This window comes from Ranitomeya imitator, chromosome 5 (genome assembly GCF_032444005.1).
Source record: "Ranitomeya imitator isolate aRanImi1 chromosome 5, aRanImi1.pri, whole genome shotgun sequence".
Taxonomy (NCBI): Eukaryota; Metazoa; Chordata; class Amphibia; order Anura; family Dendrobatidae; genus Ranitomeya; species Ranitomeya imitator.
The window spans coordinates 2,522,374-2,540,496 of NC_091286.1; the positions used below are offsets into that span (position 1 = coordinate 2,522,374).

At 56.2% G+C, this 18,123-nt stretch overlaps 1 protein-coding gene across 7 annotated transcripts in view; it reads left to right on the forward strand.

Moving 5' to 3' along the window:
• The first annotated feature begins 661 nt into the window (after positions 1-661).
• Positions 662-18,123, forward strand: part of LOC138681009 (zinc finger protein ZFP2-like) — a 55,398-nt gene continuing 37,936 nt past the window's right edge. For 2 of the 7 annotated variants that reach the window (XM_069768192.1, XM_069768188.1), the window contains exon 1: positions 679-766. The gene's annotated coding sequence lies outside the window, so the exon portion shown is untranslated. Of the gene's footprint in view, positions 794-18,123 lie in introns of all 7 variants that reach the window. The other 5 variants (XM_069768194.1, XM_069768193.1, XM_069768189.1 and 2 more) reach the window with 5 other exon arrangements.

The following is an 18,123-nucleotide window of genomic DNA, read 5'->3' on the forward strand; positions in this document are numbered from 1 at the left end:
CGGCGACGTCTGTGCCATTAACCCCTTCCCGTCTGGCCGACGACGTCTGTGCCATTAACCCCTTCCCGTCTGACCGGCGACGTCTGCGCCATTAACCCCTTCCTGTCTGACTGGCGACGTCTGTGCCATTAACCCCTTCCCGTCTGGCCGACGACGTCTGTGCCATTAACCCCTTCCCGTCTGACCGGCGAGGTCTGCGCCATTAACCCCTTCCCGTCTGACCGGCGACGTCTGTGCCATTAACCCCTTCCCGTCTGGCCGGCGACGTCTGCGCCATTAACCCCTTCCCGTCTGGCCGGCGACGTCTGCGCCATTAACCCCTTCCCGTCTGGCCGGCGAGGTCTGCGCCATTAACCCCTTCCCGTCTGGCCGGCGACGTCTGCGCCATTAACCCCTTGAGAACTTCCATACAGAAGCATTAGGCCGGCGTCACACTAGCAGTATTTGGTCAGTATTTTACATCAGTATTTGTAGCCAAAACCAGGAGTGGAACAATTAGAGGAAAAGTCTAATAGAACCATCTGCACCACTTCTGTATTTATCACCCACTCCTGGTTTTGGCTACAAATACTGATGTAAAATACTGACCAAATACTGCTAGTGTGACGGCAGCCTTATTAGTCAGGAGAGTGGGAGGAGCTACAGTCAGCACGAGGAGGCCCCGCCCCTTCCGGTGACGTCATTACTCCCACCAGCTTCTCATCACTGGAGCAGAAAGTGCCCGGTCACAGCGGCAAGATGTTCTGCAGCAGCGCGCACACCCGGAGTAAGGGGCGGACCTGTGACGTCACCTGTGTGTAATCTGCCCCCGTCTGATGGTCGGACCTGTGACGTCACCTGTGTGTAATCTGCCTCCGTCTGATGGTCGGACCTGTGACGTCACCTGTGTGTAATCTGCCTCCGTCTGAGGGTCGGACCTGTGACGTCACCTGTGTGTAATCTGCCTCCGTCTGATGGTCGGACCTGTGACGTCACCTGTGTGTAATCTGCCTCCGTCTGATGGTCGGACCTGTGACGTCTCCTGTGTGTAATCTGCCCCCGTCTGAGGGTCGGACCTGTGACGTCTCCTGTGTGTAATCTGCCTCCGTCTGATGGTCGGACCTGTGACGTCACCTGTGTGTAATCTGCCCCCGTCTGATGGTCGGACCTGTGACGTCACCTGTGTGTAATCTGCCTCAGTCTGATGGTCGGACCTGTGACGTCTCCTGTGTGTAATCTGCCCCCGTCTGATGGTCGGACCTGTGACGTCTCCTGTGTGTAATCTGCCTCCGTCTGATGGTCGGACCTGTGACGTCACCTGTGTGTAATCTGCCCCCGTGTGATGGTCGGACCTGTGACGTCACCTGTGTGTAATCTGCCTCCGTCTGATGGTCGGACCTGTGACGTCACCTGTGTGTAATCTGCCCCCGTCTGATGGTCGGACCTGTGACGTCTCCTGTGTGTAATCTGCCCCCGTCTGATGGTCGGACCTGTGACGTCACCTGTGTGTAATCTGCCTCCGTCTGATGGTCGGACCTGTGACGTCACCTGTGTGTAATCTGCCTCCGTCTGAGGGTCGGACCTGTGACGTCACCTGTGTGTAATCTGCCTCCGTCTGATGGTCGGACCTGTGACGTCTCCTGTGTGTAATCTGCCTCCGTCTGAGGGTCGGACCTGTGACGTCACCTGTGTGTAATCTGCCTCCGTCTGATGGTCGGACTTGTGACGTCACCTGTGTAATCTGCCTCCGTCTGAGGGTCGGACCTGTGACGTCACCTGTGTAATCTGCCTCCGTCTGATGGTCGGACCTGTGACGTCACCTGTGTGTAATCTGCCTCCGTCTGATGGTCGGACCTGTGACGTCTCCTGTGTGTATTCTGCCTCCGTCTGAGGGTCGGACCTGTGACGTCACCTGTGTGTAATCTGCCTCCGTCTGATGGTCGGACCTGTGACGTCACCTGTGTGTAATCTGCCTCCGTCTGATGGTCGGACCTGTGACGTCACCTGTGTGTAATCTGCCTCCGTCTGATGGTCGGACCTGTGACGTCACCTGTGTGTAATCTGCCTCCGTCTGATGGTCGGACCTGTGACGTCACCTGTGTGTAATCTGCCCCCGTCTGATGGTCGGACCTGTGACGTCACCTGTGTGTAATCTGCCCCCGTCTGATGGTCGGACCTGTGACGTCACCTGTGTGTAATCTGCCCCCGTCTGATGGTCGGACCTGTGACGTCACCTGTGTGTAATCTGCCTCCGTCTGATGGTCGGACCTGTGACGTCTCCTGTGTGTAATCTGCCCCCGTCTGATGGTCGGACCTGTGACGTCACCTGTGTGTAATCTGCCTCCGTCTGATGGTCGGACCTGTGACGTCACCTGTGTGTAATCTGCCCCCGTCTGATGGTCGGACCTGTGACGTCACCTGTGTGTAATCTGCCTCCGTCTGATGGTCGGACCTGTGACGTCACCTGTGTGTAATCTGCCTCCGTCTGATGGTCGGACCTGTGACGTCACCTGTGTGTAATCTGCCCCCGTCTGAGGGTCGGACCTGTGACGTCTCCTGTGTGTAATCTGCCCCCGTCTGATGGTCGGACCTGTGACGTCACCTGTGTAATCTGCCCCCGTCTGAGGGTCGGACCTGTGACGTCACCTGTGTGTAATCTGCCCCCGTCTGATGGTCGGACCTGTGACGTCACCTGTGTGTAATCTGCCCCCGTCTGATGGTCGGACCTGTGACGTCACCTGTGTGTAATCTGCCTCCGTCTGATGGTCGGACCTGTGACGTCACCTGTGTGTAATCTGCCTCCGTCTGAGGGTCGGACCTGTGACGTCACCTGTGTGTAATCTGCCTCCGTCTGATGGTCGGACCTGTGACGTCACCTGTGTGTAATCTGCCTCCGTCTGATGGTCGGACCTGTGACGTCACCTGTGTGTAATCTGCCTCCGTCTGAGGGTCGGACCTGTGACGTCACCTGTGTGTAATCTGCCTCCGTCTGAGGGTCGGACCTGTGACGTCACCTGTGTGTAATCTGCCTCCGTCTGATGGTCGGACCTGTGACGTCACCTGTGTGTAATCTGCCTCCGTCTGATGGTCGGACCTGTGACGTCACCTGTGTGTAATCTGCCTCCGTCTGATGGTCGGACCTGTGACGTCACCTGTGTGTAATCTGCCCCCGTCTGAGGGTCGGACCTGTGACGTCACCTGTGTGTAATCTGCCTCCGTCTGAGGGTCGGACCTGTGACGTCACCTGTGTGTAATCTGCCCCCGTCTGATGGTCGGACCTGTGACGTCACCTGTGTGTAATCTGCCTCCGTCTGAGGGTCGGACCTGTGACGTCACCTGTGTGTAATCTGCCTCCGTCTGAGGGTCGGACCTGTGACGTCACCTGTGTGTAATCTGCCTCCGTCTGAGGGTCGGACCTGTGACGTCACCTGTGTAATCTGCCTCCGTCTGATGGTCGGACCTGTGACGTCACCTGTGTGTAATCTGCCCCCGTCTGAGGGTCGGACCTGTGACGTCACCTGTGTGTAATCTGCCCCCGTCTGATGGTCGGACCTGTGACGTCTCCTGTGTGTAATCTGCCCCCGTCTGATGGTCGGACCTGTGACGTCACCTGTGTGTATTCTGCCTCCGTCTGAGGGTCGGACCTGTGACGTCACCTGTGTGTAATCTGCCTCCGTCTGAGGGTCGGACCTGTGACGTCACCTGTGTGTAATCTGCCCCCGTCTGATGGTCGGACCTGTGACGTCACCTGTGTGTAATCTGCCTCCGTCTGATGGTCGGACCTGTGACGTCTCCTGTGTGTAATCTGCCTCCGTCTGATGGTCGGACCTGTGACGTCACCTGTGTGTAATCTGCCTCCGTCTGATGGTCGGACCTGTGACGTCACCTGTGTGTAATCTGCCTCCGTCTGATGGTCGGACCTGTGACGTCACCTGTGTGTAGTCTGCCCCCGTCTGATGGTCGGACCTGTGACGTCACCTGTGTGTATTCTGCCTCCGTCTGAGGGTCGGACCTGTGACGTCACCTGTGTAATCTGCCTCCGTCTGATGGTCGGACCTGTGACGTCACCTGTGTGTAATCTGCCCCCGTCTGAGGGTCGGACCTGTGACGTCTCCTGTGTAATCTGCCCCCGTCTGAGGGTTGGACCTGTGACGTCACCTGTGTGTATTCTGCCTCCGTCTGATGGTCGGACCTGTGACGTCACCTGTGTGTAATCTGCCTCCGTCTGAGGGTCGGACCTGTGACGTCACCTGTGTGTAATCTGCCCCCGTCTGATGGTCGGACCTGTGACGTCACCTGTGTGTAATCTGCCTCCGTCTGAGGGTCGGACCTGTGACGTCACCTGTGTGTAATCTGCCTCCGTCTGATGGTCGGACCTGTGACGTCTCCTGTGTGTATTCTGCCTCCGTCTGAGGGTCGGACCTGTGACGTCACCTGTGTAATCTGCCTCCGTCTGATGGTCGGACCTGTGACGTCACCTGTGTGTAATCTGCCCCCGTCTGATGGTCGGACCTGTGACGTCACCTGTGTGTAATCTGCCTCCGTCTGATGGTCGGACCTGTGACGTCACCTGTGTGTAGTCTGCCTCCGTCTGAGGGTCGGACCTGTGACGTCACCTGTGTGTAATCTGCCCCCGTCTGATGGTCGGACCTGTGACGTCTCCTGTGTGTAATCTGCCTCCGTCTGATGGTTGGACCTGTGACGTCACCTGTGTGTAATCTGCCTCCGTCTGATGGTCGGACCTGTGACGTCACCTCTGTGTAGTCTGCCTCCGTCTGAGGGTCGGACCTGTGACGTCACCTGTGTGTAATCTGCCCCCGTCTGATGGTCGGACCTGTGACGTCTCCTGTGTGTAATCTGCCTCCGTCTGATGGTCGGACCTGTGACGTCACCTGTGTAATCTGCCTCCGTCTGATGGTCGGACCTGTGACGTCTCCTGTGTGTAATCTGCCTCCGTCTGATGGTCGGACCTGTGACGTCACCTGTGTGTAATCTGCCTCCGTCTGATGGTCGGACCTGTGACGTCACCTGTGTGTAGTCTGCCTCCGTCTGAGGGTCGGACCTGTGACGTCACCTGTGTAATCTGCCTCCGTCTGATGGTCGGACCTGTGACGTCTCCTGTGTGTAATCTGCCTCCGTCTGATGGTTGGACCTGTGACGTCACCTGTGTGTAATCTGCCCCCGTCTGATGGTCGGACCTGTGACGTCACCTGTGTGTAATCTGCCTCCGTCTGATGGTCGGACCTGTGACGTCACCTGTGTGTAGTCTGCCTCCGTCTGAGGGTCGGACCTGTGACGTCACCTGTGTGTAATCTGCCCCCGTCTGATGGTCGGACCTGTGACGTCTCCTGTGTGTAATCTGCCCCCGTCTGATGGTCGGACCTGTGACGTCACCTGTGTGTAATCTGCCTCCGTCTGATGGTCGGACCTGTGACGTCACCTGTGTGTAGTCTGCCTCCGTCTGAGGGTCGGACCTGTGACGTCACCTGTGTAATCTGCCTCCGTCTGATGGTCGGACCTGTGACGTCTCCTGTGTGTAATCTGCCTCCGTCTGATGGTTGGACCTGTGACGTCACCTGTGTGTAATCTGCCCCCGTCTGATGGTCGGACCTGTGACGTCACCTGTGTGTAATCTGCCTCCGTCTGATGGTCGGACCTGTGACGTCACCTGTGTGTAGTCTGCCTCCGTCTGAGGGTCGGACCTGTGACGTCACCTGTGTGTAATCTGCCCCCGTCTGATGGTCGGACCTGTGACGTCACCTGTGTGTAATCTGCCTCCGTCTGATGGTCGGACCTGTGACGTCACCTGTGTGTAGTCTGCCTCCGTCTGAGGGTCGGACCTGTGACGTCACCTGTGTGTAATCTGCCCCCGTCTGATGGTCGGACCTGTGACGTCTCCTGTGTGTAATCTGCCTCCGTCTGATGGTCGGACCTGTGACGTCACCTGTGTAATCTGCCTCCGTCTGAGGGTCGGACCTGTGACGTCACCTGTGTGTAATCTGCCCCCGTCTGATGGTCGGACCTGTGACGTCACCTGTGTGTAATCTGCCTCCGTCTGAGGGTCGGACCTGTGACGTCACCTGTGTGTAATCTGCCTCCGTCTGAGGGTCGGACCTGTGACGTCACCTGTGTGTAATCTGCCCCCGTCTGATGGTCGGACCTGTGACGTCTCCTGTGTGTAATCTGCCTCCGTCTGAGGGTCGGACCTGTGACGTCACCTGTGTGTAATCTGCCTCCGTCTGAGGGTCGGACCTGTGACGTCACCTGTGTGTAATCTGCCTCCGTCTGAGGGTCGGACCTGTGACGTCACCTGTGTAATCTGCCTCCGTCTGATGGTCGGACCTGTGACGTCACCTGTGTGTAATCTGCCCCCGTCTGAGGGTCGGACCTGTGACGTCACCTGTGTGTAATCTGCCCCCGTCTGATGGTCGGACCTGTGACGTCTCCTGTGTGTAATCTGCCCCCGTCTGATGGTCGGACCTGTGACGTCACCTGTGTGTATTCTGCCTCCGTCTGAGGGTCGGACCTGTGACGTCACCTGTGTGTAATCTGCCTCCGTCTGAGGGTCGGACCTGTGACGTCACCTGTGTGTAATCTGCCCCCGTCTGATGGTCGGACCTGTGACGTCACCTGTGTGTAATCTGCCTCCGTCTGATGGTCGGACCTGTGACGTCTCCTGTGTGTAATCTGCCTCCGTCTGATGGTCGGACCTGTGACGTCACCTGTGTGTAATCTGCCTCCGTCTGATGGTCGGACCTGTGACGTCACCTGTGTGTAATCTGCCTCCGTCTGATGGTCGGACCTGTGACGTCACCTGTGTGTATTCTGCCTCCGTCTGAGGGTCGGACCTGTGACGTCACCTGTGTAATCTGCCTCCGTCTGATGGTCGGACCTGTGACGTCACCTGTGTGTAATCTGCCCCCGTCTGAGGGTCGGACCTGTGACGTCTCCTGTGTAATCTGCCCCCGTCTGAGGGTTGGACCTGTGACGTCACCTGTGTGTATTCTGCCTCCGTCTGATGGTCGGACCTGTGACGTCACCTGTGTGTAATCTGCCTCCGTCTGAGGGTCGGACCTGTGACGTCACCTGTGTGTAATCTGCCCCCGTCTGATGGTCGGACCTGTGACGTCACCTGTGTGTAATCTGCCTCCGTCTGAGGGTCGGACCTGTGACGTCACCTGTGTGTAATCTGCCTCCGTCTGATGGTCGGACCTGTGACGTCTCCTGTGTGTATTCTGCCTCCGTCTGAGGGTCGGACCTGTGACGTCACCTGTGTAATCTGCCTCCGTCTGATGGTCGGACCTGTGACGTCACCTGTGTGTAATCTGCCCCCGTCTGATGGTCGGACCTGTGACGTCACCTGTGTGTAATCTGCCTCCGTCTGATGGTCGGACCTGTGACGTCACCTGTGTGTAGTCTGCCTCCGTCTGAGGGTCGGACCTGTGACGTCACCTGTGTGTAATCTGCCTCCGTCTGATGGTCGGACCTGTGACGTCTCCTGTGTGTAATCTGCCTCCGTCTGATGGTCGGACCTGTGACGTCACCTGTGTGTAGTCTGCCTCCGTCTGAGGGTCGGACCTGTGACGTCACCTGTGTAATCTGCCTCCGTCTGATGGTCGGACCTGTGACGTCTCCTGTGTGTAATCTGCCTCCGTCTGATGGTTGGACCTGTGACGTCACCTGTGTGTAATCTGCCCCCGTCTGATGGTCGGACCTGTGACGTCACCTGTGTGTAATCTGCCTCCGTCTGATGGTCGGACCTGTGACGTCACCTGTGTGTAGTCTGCCTCCGTCTGAGGGTCGGACCTGTGACGTCACCTGTGTGTAATCTGCCCCCGTCTGATGGTCGGACCTGTGACGTCTCCTGTGTGTAATCTGCCCCCGTCTGATGGTCGGACCTGTGACGTCACCTGTGTGTAATCTGCCTCCGTCTGAGGGTCGGACCTGTGACGTCACCTGTGTGTAATCTGCCTCCGTCTGAGGGTCGGACCTGTGACGTCACCTGTGTAATCTGCCTCCGTCTGATGGTCGGACCTGTGACGTCTCCTGTGTGTAATCTGCCTCCGTCTGATGGTTGGACCTGTGACGTCACCTGTGTGTAATCTGCCCCCGTCTGATGGTCGGACCTGTGACGTCACCTGTGTGTAATCTGCCTCCGTCTGATGGTCGGACCTGTGACGTCACCTGTGTGTAGTCTGCCTCCGTCTGAGGGTCGGACCTGTGACGTCACCTGTGTGTAATCTGCCCCCGTCTGATGGTCGGACCTGTGACGTCACCTGTGTGTAATCTGCCTCCGTCTGAGGGTCGGACCTGTGACGTCACCTGTGTGTAATCTGCCTCCGTCTGAGGGTCGGACCTGTGACGTCACCTGTGTGTAATCTGCCCCCGTCTGATGGTCGGACCTGTGACGTCTCCTGTGTGTAATCTGCCTCCGTCTGATGGTCGGACCTGTGACGTCACCTGTGTAATCTGCCTCCGTCTGAGGGTCGGACCTGTGACGTCTCCTGTGTGTAATCTGCCTCCGTCTGATGGTCGGACCTGTGACGTCACCTGTGTAATCTGCCTCCGTCTGAGGGTCGGACCTGTGACGTCACCTGTGTAATCTGCCCCCGTCTGATGGTCGGACCTGTGACGTCTCCTGTGTGTAATCTGCCTCCGTCTGATGGTCGGACCTGTGACGTCACCTGTGTAATCTGCCTCCGTCTGAGGGTCGGACCTGTGACGTCTCCTGTGTGTAATCTGCCTCCGTCTGATGGTCGGACCTGTGACGTCACCTGTGTAATCTGCCTCCGTCTGAGGGTCGGACCTGTGACGTCACCTGTGTAATCTGCCCCCGTCTGAGGGTCGGACCTGTGACGTCACCTGTGTGTAATCTGCCCCCGTCTGAGGGTCGGACCTGTGACGTCACCTGTGTGTAATCTGCCTCCGTCTGATGGTCGGACCTGTGACGTCACCTGTGTGTAATCTGCCTCCGTCTGATGGTCGGACCTGTGACGTCACCTGTGTGTAATCTGCCTCCGTCTGATGGTCGGACCTGTGACGTCACCTGTGTGTAATCTGCCTCCGTCTGAGGGTCGGACCTGTGACGTCTCCTGTGTGTAATCTGCCTCCGTCTGATGGTCGGACCTGTGACGTCTCCTGTGTGTAATCTGCCCCCGTCTGATGGTCGGACCTGTGACGTCACCTGTGTGTAATCTGCCTCCGTCTGATGGTCGGACCTGTGACGTCACCTGTGTGTAATCTGCCTCCGTCTGATGGTCGGACCTGTGACGTCACCTGTGTGTAATCTGCCTCCGTCTGATGGTCGGACCTGTGACGTCACCTGTGTGTAATCTGCCCCCGTCTGATGGTCGGACCTGTGACGTCACCTGTGTGTAATCTGCCTCCGTCTGAGGGTTGGACCTGTGACGTCACCTGTGTGTAATCTGCCTCCGTCTGATGGGCGGACCTGTGACGTCACCTGTGTGTAATCTGCCTCCGTCTGATGGTCGGACCTGTGACGTCACCTGTGTAATCTGCCTCCGTCTGATGGTCGGACCTGTGACGTCACCTGTGTAATCTGCCCCCGTCTGAGGGTCGGACCTGTGACGTCACCTGTATAATCTGCCTCCGTCTGATGGTCGGACCTGTGACGTCTCCTGTGTGTAATCTGCCCCCGTCTGATGGTCGGACCTGTGACGTCACCTGTGTGTAATCTGCCCCCGTCTGATGGTCGGACCTGTGACGTCACCTGTGTGTAATCTGCCCCCGTCTGATGATCGGACCTGTGACGTCACCTGTGTGTAATCTGCCCCCGTCTGATGGTCGGACCTGTGACGTCACCTGTGTGTAATCTGCCTCCGTCTGATGGTCGGACCTGTGACGTCACCTGTGTGTAATCTGCCCCCGTCTGATGGTCGGACCTGTGACGTCACCTGTGTGTAATCTGCCCCCGTCTGATGGTCGGACCTGTGACGTCACCTGTGTGTAATCTGCCTCCGTCTGATGGTCGGACCTGTGACGTCACCTGTGTGTAATCTGTCCCCGTCTGATGGTCGGACCTGTGACGTCACCTGTGTGTAATCTGCCTCCGTCTGATGGTCGGACCTGTGACGTCACCTGTGTGTAATCTGCCTCCGTCTGATGGTCGGACCTGTGACGTCACCTGTGTGTATTCTGCCTCCGTCTGATGGTCGGACCTGTGACGTCACCTGTGTAATCTGCCCCCGTCTGATGGTCGGACCTGTGACGTCACCTGTGTGTAATCTGCCTCCGTCTGATGGTCGGACCTGTGACGTCACCTGTGTGTAATCTGCCTCCGTCTGATGGTCGGACCTGTGACGTCTCCTGTGTGTAATCTGCCTCCGTCTGATGGTCGGACCTGTGACGTCACCTGTGTGTAATCTGCCTCCGTCTGATGGTCGGACCTGTGACGTCACCTGTGTGTAATCTGCCTCCGTCTGATGGTCGGACCTGTGACGTCACCTGTGTGTAATCTGCCCCCGTCTGATGGTCGGACCTGTGACGTCACCTGTGTGTAATCTGCCTCCGTCTGATGGTCGGACCTGTGACGTCACCTGTGTGTAATCTGCCTCCGTCTGATGGTCGGACCTGTGACGTCACCTGTGTGTAATCTGCCTCCGTCTGATGGTCGGACCTGTGACGTCTCCTGTGTGTAATCTGCCCCCGTCTGAGGGTCGGACCTGTGACGTCACCTGTGTGTAATCTGCCTCCGTCTGATGGTCGGACCTGTGACGTCACCTGTGTGTAATCTGCCCCCGTCTGATGGTCGGACCTGTGACGTCACCTGTGTGTAATCTGCCTCCGTCTGATGGTCGGACCTGTGACGTCACCTGTGTGTAATCTGCCTCCGTCTGATGGTCGGACCTGTGACGTCTCCTGTGTGTAATCTGCCCCCGTCTGAGGGTCGGACCTGTGACGTCACCTGTGTGTAATCTGCCTCCGTCTGATGGTCGGACCTGTGACGTCACCTGTGTGTAATCTGCCCCCGTCTGATGGTCGGACCTGTGACGTCACCTGTGTGTAATCTGCCCCCGTCTGAGGGTCGGACCTGTGACGTCACCTGTGTGTAATCTGCCCCCGTCTGATGGTCGGACCTGTGACGTCACCTGTGTGTAATCTGCCTCCGTCTGATGGTCGGACCTGTGACGTCACCTGTGTGTAATCTGCCCCCGTCTGATGGTCGGACCTGTGACGTCACCTGTGTGTAATCTGCCCCCGTCTCATGGTCGGACCTGTGACGTCACCTGTGTGTAATCTGCCCCCGTCTGAGGGTCGGACCTGTGACGTCACCTGTATAATCTGCCTCCGTCTGATGGTCGGACCTGTGACGTCTCCTGTGTGTAATCTGCCTCCGTCTGATGGTCGGACCTGTGACGTCACCTGTGTGTAATCTGCCTCCGTCTGAGGGTCGGACCTGTGACGTCACCTGTGTGTAATCTGCCTCCGTCTGATGGTCGGACCTGTGACGTCACCTGTGTGTAATCTGCCTCCGTCTGATGGTCGGACCTGTGACGTCACCTGTGTGTAATCTGCCTCCGTCTGAGGGTCGGACCTGTGACGTCACCTGTGTGTAATCTGCCTCCGTCTGATGGTCGGACCTGTGACGTCACCTGTGTGTAATCTGCCTCCGTCTGATGGTCGGACCTGTGACGTCTCCTGTGTGTAATCTGCCTCCGTCTGATGGTCGGACCTGTGACGTCTCCTGTGTGTAATCTGCCTCCGTCTGATGGTCGGACCTGTGACGTCACCTGTGTGTAATCTGCCTCCGTCTGATGGTCGGACCTGTGACGTCTCCTGTGTGTAATCTGCCTCCGTCTGATGGTCGGACCTGTGACGTCTCCTGTGTGTAATCTGCCTCCGTCTGATGGTCGGACCTGTGACGTCACCTGTGTGTAATCTGCCTCCGTCTGATGGTCGGACCTGTGACGTCACCTGTGTGTAATCTGCCTCCGTCTGATGGTCGGACCTGTGACGTCACCTGTGTGTAATCTGCCCCCGTCTGAGGGTCGGACCTGTGACGTCACCTGTGTGTAATCTGCCTCCGTCTGAGGGTCGGACCTGTGACGTCACCTGTGTGTAATCTGCCCCCGTCTGAGGGTCGGACCTGTGACGTCACCTGTGTGTAATCTGCCTCCGTCTGAGGGTCGGACCTGTGACGTCTCCTGTGTGTAATCTGCCTCCGTCTGATGGTCGGACCTGTGACGTCACCTGTGTGTAATCTGCCTCCGTCTGAGGGTCGGACCTGTGACGTCTCCTGTGTGTAATCTGCCTCCGTCTGATGGTCGGACCTGTGACGTCACCTGTGTGTAATCTGCCTCCGTCTGATGGTCGGACCTGTGACGTCACCTGTGTGTAATCTGCCTCCGTCTGATGGTCGGACCTGTGACGTCACCTGTGTGTAATCTGCCTCCGTCTGAGGGTCGGACCTGTGACGTCACCTGTGTGTAATCTGCCTCCGTCTGATGGTCGGACCTGTGACGTCACCTGTGTGTAATCTGCCCCCGTCTGATGGTCGGACCTGTGACGTCACCTGTGTGTAATCTGCCTCCGTCTGATGGTCGGACCTGTGACGTCTCCTGTGTGTAATCTGCCTCCGTTTGATGGTCGGACCTGTGACGTCACCTGTGTGTAATCTGCCTCCGTCTGATGGTCGGACCTGTGACGTCACCTGTGTGTAATCTGCCTCCGTCTGATGGTCGGACCTGTGACGTCTCCTGTGTGTAATCTGCCTCCGTCTGATGGTCGGACCTGTGACGTCACCTGTGTGTAATCTGCCTCCGTCTGATGGTCGGACCTGTGACGTCACCTGTGTGTAATCTGCCCCCGTCTGAGGGTCGGACCTGTGACGTCACCTGTGTGTAATCTGCCCCCGTCTGAGGGTCGGACCTGTGACGTCACCTGTGTGTAATCTGCCCCCGTCTGAGGGTCGGACCTGTGACGTCACCTGTGTAATCTGCCCCCGTCTGATGGTCGGACCTGTGACGTCACCTGTGTGTAATCTGCCCCCGTCTGAGGGTCGGACCTGTGACGTCACCTGTGTAATCTGCCTCCGTCTGAGGGTCGGACCTGTGACGTCACCTGTGTGTAATCTGCCTCCGTCTGATGGTCGGACTTGTGACGTCGCCTGTGTGTAATCTGCCTCCGTCTGATGGTCGGACCTGTGACGTCGCCTGTGTGTAATCTGCCCCCGTCTCATGGTCGGACCTGTGACGTCACCTGTGTGTAATCTGCCCCCGTCTGAGGGTCGGACCTGTGACGTCACCTGTATAATCTGCCTCCGTCTGATGGTCGGACCTGTGACGTCTCCTGTGTGTAATCTGCCTCCGTCTGATGGTCGGACCTGTGACGTCACCTGTGTGTAATCTGCCCCCGTCTCATGGTCGGACCTGTGACGTCACCTGTGTGTAATCTGCCCCCGTCTGAGGGTCGGACCTGTGACGTCACCTGTATAATCTGCCTCCGTCTGATGGTCGGACCTGTGACGTCTCCTGTGTGTAATCTGCCTCCGTCTGATGGTCGGACCTGTGACGTCACCTGTGTGTAATCTGCCTCCGTCTGAGGGTCGGACCTGTGACGTCACCTGTGTGTAATCTGCCTCCGTCTGATGGTCGGACCTGTGACGTCACCTGTGTGTAATCTGCCTCCGTCTGATGGTCGGACCTGTGACGTCACCTGTGTGTAATCTGCCTCCGTCTGATGGTCGGACCTGTGACGTCACCTGTGTGTAATCTGCCTCCGTCTGATGGTCGGACCTGTGACGTCACCTGTGTGTAATCTGCCTCCGTCTGAGGGTCGGACCTGTGACGTCACCTGTGTGTAATCTGCCTCCGTCTGATGGTCGGACCTGTGACGTCACCTGTGTGTAATCTGCCTCCGTCTGATGGTCGGACCTGTGACGTCTCCTGTGTGTAATCTGCCTCCGTCTGATGGTCGGACCTGTGACGTCTCCTGTGTGTAATCTGCCTCCGTCTGATGGTCGGACCTGTGACGTCACCTGTGTGTAATCTGCCTCCGTCTGATGGTCGGACCTGTGACGTCTCCTGTGTGTAATCTGCCTCCGTCTGATGGTCGGACCTGTGACGTCTCCTGTGTGTAATCTGCCTCCGTCTGATGGTCGGACCTGTGACGTCACCTGTGTGTAATCTGCCTCCGTCTGATGGTCGGACCTGTGACGTCACCTGTGTGTAATCTGCCTCCGTCTGATGGTCGGACCTGTGACGTCACCTGTGTGTAATCTGCCCCCGTCTGAGGGTCGGACCTGTGACGTCACCTGTGTGTAATCTGCCTCCGTCTGAGGGTCGGACCTGTGACGTCACCTGTGTGTAATCTGCCCCCGTCTGAGGGTCGGACCTGTGACGTCACCTGTGTGTAATCTGCCTCCGTCTGAGGGTCGGACCTGTGACGTCTCCTGTGTGTAATCTGCCTCCGTCTGATGGTCGGACCTGTGACGTCACCTGTGTGTAATCTGCCTCCGTCTGAGGGTCGGACCTGTGACGTCACCTGTGTGTAATCTGCCTCCGTCTGATGGTCGGACCTGTGACGTCACCTGTGTGTAATCTGCCTCCGTCTGATGGTCGGACCTGTGACGTCACCTGTGTGTAATCTGCCTCCGTCTGATGGTCGGACCTGTGACGTCACCTGTGTGTAATCTGCCTCCGTCTGATGGTCGGACCTGTGACGTCACCTGTGTGTAATCTGCCTCCGTCTGATGGTCGGACCTGTGACGTCACCTGTGTGTAATCTGCCTCCGTCTGAGGGTCGGACCTGTGACGTCACCTGTGTGTAATCTGCCTCCGTCTGATGGTCGGACCTGTGACGTCACCTGTGTGTAATCTGCCCCCGTCTGATGGTCGGACCTGTGACGTCACCTGTGTGTAATCTGCCTCCGTCTGATGGTCGGACCTGTGACGTCTCCTGTGTGTAATCTGCCTCCGTTTGATGGTCGGACCTGTGACGTCACCTGTGTGTAATCTGCCTCCGTCTGATGGTCGGACCTGTGACGTCACCTGTGTGTAATCTGCCTCCGTCTGATGGTCGGACCTGTGACGTCTCCTGTGTGTAATCTGCCTCCGTCTGATGGTCGGACCTGTGACGTCACCTGTGTGTAATCTGCCTCCGTCTGATGGTCGGACCTGTGACGTCACCTGTGTGTAATCTGCCCCCGTCTGAGGGTCGGACCTGTGACGTCACCTGTGTGTAATCTGCCCCCGTCTGAGGGTCGGACCTGTGACGTCACCTGTGTGTAATCTGCCTCCGTCTGATGGTCGGACCTGTGACGTCACCTGTGTGTAATCTGCCCCCGTCTGAGGGTCGGACCTGTGACGTCACCTGTGTGTAATCTGCCTCCGTCTGAGGGTCGGACCTGTGACGTCACCTGTGTAATCTGCCTCCGTCTGATGGTCGGACTTGTGACGTCGCCTGTGTGTAATCTGCCTCCGTCTGATGGTCGGACTTGTGACGTCGCCTGTGTATTATCTGTTTTTAACATGGTATCACTTTTGGAGGCTTTAAAATACGTAGGACCCCAAATTCATGTCAAACCTGGATAGGTTTCTAAAAAAAAAAAAAAATTTGTAAATTTCCTTGGAAAAATGACAAATTCCTGCTACATTTTTAAACGTCCTAAAATGCTGACAAAGTAGAATCCCATGTTACAAATAGCGCTGCAGTAAAGCCGCCATGTGGGGATGTTGTTCTCGGCCTGGGGACGTTCCCGCCGGAGTCTTCTCGGCCTGGGGACGTTCCCGCCGGAGTCTTCTCGGCCCGGGGACGTTCCCGCCGGAGTTCCTGCCGGTGATGGACGTACACAATGTATTCCACAACTCAGCACTCTGGAGATTTGCGGAGCCTTCATTATTGCCATCGGGCTACACTTGCCTTAAGCCTGAGGATCAGGTGACTGCAGGTGAACTCTGGTGGATCGAGGCTCCCTCACCGTACGTCATTTCCGGTGTTCAGGGTCCAGAGGCCTTTCATTGTAAGGGGGGATACTGTCATAATCCATTTTTGGATTTGTGGCAACTGTTTGGCACTCTCTGTTTTTAATCTTGTCTTCCTTTCAGGGCCATCGGGGGTCAGTCAGTTGCCCCCTCCCCGGTTGGCAATCTGGTGTAACTTCAGTTCTTTTAGGTCAGCTGATGTGGCGGTGACCTCTCCCACCATCCTTTAAATGGTCACCTGATGCATCTGCTGACTGTTTGTGATAGTTTCTCTGGAGACCAGCCTAGCAGGAGCAGCTCTCTGGTGTCAGCCACTTTGGGTGTTTTGGAGTCCAGTTGCTGTGCTATCTGTGGTGTGGAGCTTGGCAGCATTGTCTGAAAGCTAAGTGTGGTGTTTTCTCTTCGTCCCTTTTGTGTTAGTAACACCCAGGGCATAGTGACAATCTGCAGTGGTGAGGCTAGCGCTCCTTGCCAACCAGTGCACTAGCCAGGGCAGTGCTAGGTGTCAGTGAGGGACAAGGTTCCTGACGGTGGTGGGGGGGAAGGACCCACTTAGGGCACTAGGGGAGTGGAGGGACAGGCTCAGGTTTGAGCAGGAGGTGACCATTCTTTAATTTCCGTATTGATAGGGCCTTCCTCCCCCCCCTTTTCCATCCCGTTGGTTGTTTTGCCATCTGTTACCGACCCCCGTGGGGTCGCTATACGTATCGTGACACCGCTATACAGCTCCTTCAGCAGAAAAATAAGTTATAACTTTCAGGCTAAAGCCATGCAAAAATAAATATTGATTTCAATAAAAAAAGTTTTTATTGTGTAAAAGTTCCAAAACATAAAAAAATAAATGTGGTTTCTGTAATCATACTGACCCAAAGAATAAAGCTGCCTTACCAATTTTAGCACACGCGGAACAAAAAATGCAAGTCCCCACTCAGATCTGTCATATGTTAATATAGGGGGCTTCCACGTTAGTGGTAGCCCAAAGGCTCTGGAAAAGCAAAATTGCTCCTCTCCCGCCAAAAGAAATTCGGCAAATTCTCCGCTCCCAATTCCAGTTGCCCCGTCTTAGCCGCCGTGTACCTAAACAACATAGTGTCCAAGATAAATATTAATAAGTCACACTGGCGCTCACCACTCAATGAACACCTAACCAAATCAATGGAAAAAAGTTATATACCGTATATACTCGAGTATAAGCCGACCCTCTAATTTTGCCACAAAAAACTGGGAAAACTTAATGACTCGAGTATAAGCCTAGGGTGGAAAATGCAGCAGCTACCGGTAAATGTCAAAAGTAAAAATAGATACCAATAAAAGTAAAATTAATTGAGACATCAGTAGGTTGTTTTTGAATATCCATATTGAATCAGGAGCCCCATATAATGCTCCATACAGTTCATGATGGCCCCATAAGATGCTCCATACAAAATATGCCCCATATAATGCTGCATAAATGCTGATTATGGCCCCATAAGATGCTCCATAGAGATATTTGCCCCATATAATGCTGCACAAAGGTTGATTATGGCCCTATAAGATGCTCCATATAAACATTTGCCCCATATAATGCTGCTGCGATAAAAAAAAATGACATCCTCACCTCTTGTGCTGAGCAGGCCCCCGGCACTTGCGATATTCACCTGTCCCCGTTCCACCGCCGGGCTCCGTCTTCCGTGTCCTCTACAGTGATTGTTCAGGCAGAGGGCGGCGTGCACACTAAACACGTTATCGCGGAAGACTGAGCGGCACGTTGCGGTGTAACGGGGACAGGTGAATATCGGAATACTCCCCTTCCCCTGTTATACTCACCTGCTCGGTCCCTACTTGTCACTGACAGATGGTCTCGGCTCGCATCGGCAGCTTCTTCCTGTGTTCAGCGTTCACATCGTACCGCTCATTACAGTAATGAATATGCGGCTCCACCCCTATGGGAGTGGAGTCGTGCCCATATTCATTACTTTAATGAGCGGTACCACGTGACCGCTGAACACTGGAAGAGGTGCGGGCGCCGGAGAAGTAGTGATGTGCAGAGACGCGCCGGGAGCAGGTGAGTATGATGTGACCACTGCCCCTCCCCCGCCGATCCCTGGGACAATGACTCAAGTATAAGCCGAGAGGGGAACTTTCAGCTTAAAAAAAAGTGCTGAAAATCTCGGCTTATACTCAAGTATATACAGTAAATGAAAAACAACCCCTAGCAGTTAGA